Source organism: Bufo gargarizans, chromosome 4 (genome assembly GCF_014858855.1).
Source record: "Bufo gargarizans isolate SCDJY-AF-19 chromosome 4, ASM1485885v1, whole genome shotgun sequence".
NCBI classification, from domain to species: Eukaryota; Metazoa; Chordata; class Amphibia; order Anura; family Bufonidae; genus Bufo; species Bufo gargarizans.
In genome coordinates, this window is record NC_058083.1 from 487,307,755 (window position 1) to 487,311,097 (window position 3,343).

A 3,343-nucleotide genomic window follows, 5' to 3' on the forward strand; every position below is an offset into this window, starting at 1 on the left:
AGGTCAAATACATATGTTTAAAAGAACTAAAAATATAAAATTGGATTAAAAATAAAATCACCCCTCTTGAAAAAAAAAACTAATGATAATAGTTGAAATTCGATGACACAAATGCTGCACTACCCAAATGCACTTTATAGAAACTATATTATTGATATATCACACCCCTGCCTCGATCAGTTTTTTGGGGGCAACTGATATATTTACACCAGTAGAAATTATTTGTTTCAATGTCATTTGTCACTATCTGTAGCTGAGGTAACACAGCAAAACTGCAAACCAATGCTGCACTACCCAACTGCACTGTATAGAAACTATATAGTTGGTATATAACACCCCTTCTTTAATCAGTTTTTTTGGAGGGCAACTGTTATATCACACCAGTATAAATTATTTATTTCAATGTCGTACGTCACTATATAGCTGAGCTAACGCAGCAAAACCGCGAACAAATGCTGCACTAACTAAATGCACTATATACAAAGTATATATATATTATAAATTAAGCAAAGTATATAATTGGTATATCACACCCCTGCTTCAATCAGTTTTTTGGGGGGGCAACTGGTATATCACACCAGTAGAAATTATTTGTTCCAATAGCGCTTGTCACTCTGTGAGGCTGCAGTATCGCAGCAGAACCGCACACAACTTCTGCACAATACAAATGCACTATAATATACGTTCAATGTTAGAAAGTATATTATAAGTATATTACACTCCTCAGTAAGTTACACCTATCAATAGCACACCTATACCAGTCCTTAAAAATACTTTTGTGGTCCTATTAGCTAGCGTTTAGTGTCCTAACAGTCTGTCCCTGCACCACATAGCAACCTCTCCCTACACTGGCAATTGACTGAATGTAAAATGGCTGCCAGATCAGGTTTATTTATAAGGTAGGAGGTATGTCCATGTGCTGAAACGTCTCAATTGGCTGTTCTGTACCACCTGTCATGGGTCAAAGTTCTTCATAATGTAAAAGAATATGGCGCCGGCGTACATCTCCATATGTTTGCCCATTTGGCAAACTGTAAACGAGCAAAGTTTGCTGCGAAATGACCGCCGGGCAAACCGCAAGGCCATCTCTAATGCTTATCTCCACTCGCTCCTTTTAAACACATCTGGTTTACTTCTTCCTTGGCGTCTTGCAGTTTCCCTTCCATGGACCTCAATTTTGTTTCCACTTCTTTTTTGACAGTTCTTTCAGAATCTCTGCTTCCAGATTTGTTAGTACTAAAATGATCAGACATTCTTTTTCCACTCTCTTTCTTCTCTTCAGCAGTGGTTTCCTCAGATTTGGTGGCAGCTTCATAGTCCTTTGCTTTTTCAGTGCCTTTTTCCACTTCTGCAGACTGTCCTTCAGCCTTAACTTTGGTCTCTGCAGCGTCTGAAGATTTCTCCCTCTCTAGCTCATCGGCATTAGCTTCTTCAGTCTTTGTCTCTTTGGAGTCTCCATTCTCTTAGTTAGCTTTCTCATCCTTCTTGGCCATGGCATCATATACCTGCACTCTTAACTCCTCCCTTTATTTCTCATGAAGGTTGGAGGCACTGGGGATATTGAGGTCCTTATCAGACTCTTTATCTTCCTCTTCTGGCATTCCCTCCACAGTGTTACTCAGGACATTGTTCTCTATTCGTGCAAGCTCCAGGAGAGACATCCCATAGAAGTAGAAGGCATCTGCACACTGGTCGGCCATCTTCCTGTATTTCTTCCCCAGAAGTTTGCTGGCTTCCTGGAAGGCATTGACGGCGGAGGGGATGTCTTTAATGACCAAGTCCCGGTTACTCACTGCCATGAGCCTCTTGGCTTTAGCATCCATATCAGTTCTTTCAACTTGTTCAGCATAAACTTCTATCTTCTTTGCCTCAACCAGCACCGCAGCTTTACCATTTCCAGGTACCACTTGGAACCGAACCCGAGTTCGGGAAATGTTTTTTTACCGAAGCAATAACTTCAGCTGAAGCAGCACCAATTCTGGATTCCAGTTATCTCACCCAACTAAACTGAAAACTCGGGAGAGATACACACCCTCAGCACACATCTATCATTCACTTCAATAACTATCTTTAATCTCTTATCTGAAAACCCCACACACATTTCCTAATTTGTAGAGTTTCTATTTGTATTGTCATCACACCACCTTTTTCTTTAGACTACACGGCATGAAAGTAAAAGATGAAAGTGTTCCTACCAATTGAGCACAGTTTCATTGTTGAAAAGATACCACTAATAACCTGAAAAATATTTACGTATTAACTAAACATTAGCAGCTGCAGAATCATTAAAAGGAATTCAATAGAATGGCTGGCAGCAACTCTACTTTATTGACTAACTTCAGATCACTGGTTCTATCCATTAAATGAAAATCTAAATGACACTGTATTAACAGTTTTTAATCATCGCTTAATAGTAGCCAGATTCTGCTTATTTTAATTAGGTTCTTGCTTATTGCATTGATACTTTAGCCAAAAGCATTATGCCCCAGCTGCTTGGAATACCATTAAATTAACTGTTAAATCAGCATCAAATATTCAGTTTCTTAAATAAACCATACGGATGTGTAGACTAGAAAAAATACATCTTCAAACTGCATGTCTAGTTGTGAGGGTGAAAAGGGTGAGGGTGATATAAGTCAAAACCTTTAAGTGATATTTGCCTGCTATATATATTCCTGTGCCTGATCCTTGACTGCTTAATAGCTCAGTTCCAATAGTGCAAAAGTGTGATCTGTGACTATAGTGGAGCAGCTATGTCTACAGAGAGTCGGGGGTAGTCTAAAACACCCCCCCCCTGTCTTCTAATTGCTGCTCTCTCTTACTCCCTTTAGCTCTTCCTCTTAAGATTGACTGCTGTGTATAAGCATAAGCCCAGCACAGGCTAAAGAGGAATTCAGTGCAAGGAGAGTTGATCTCTTAGTTACATAGTTAATACGGTTGAAAAAAGGCATAAGTTCATCAAGTTCAACCAAGGGATAGCTGGGGACTAGAGATGAGCGAATTTTTCAAAAATTCGATTCGGCTGGTTCGCCGAATAATAAAAAAAGAAAATTGGTTTGATCCAAATATATTTGCTGTGAATCACGTTAAAAAAACGGCTATTTCATGGCTGCAGAGAGCCTTTATAGTGGTGTAGAACACTGTGCCTTGCAGTAACACGCATAGGGAGTCTACTGTGGTAGTGAAATAATACTGTGAGTCAGTATGACCTGCAGATGACAGGCGTCATTTATTTGGGCAGTTACGGGGCCAAAACTGACCAAATAACTCAAGTATGAACTCAGACTTACAGGTTGATGTTAGCGCCAAGAAGCGCACTCCATTTACACCGTTGTCAGCTGAT

At 39.8% G+C, this 3,343-nt stretch overlaps 1 pseudogene; it reads right to left on the minus strand.

Annotated features, from left to right (window-relative positions):
• Positions 1 to 1,463: 1,463 nt before the first annotated feature.
• LOC122935508 lies at positions 1,464 to 2,214 on the minus strand (annotated as a pseudogene).
• Between the last annotated feature and the right edge of the window lie 1,129 nt (positions 2,215 to 3,343).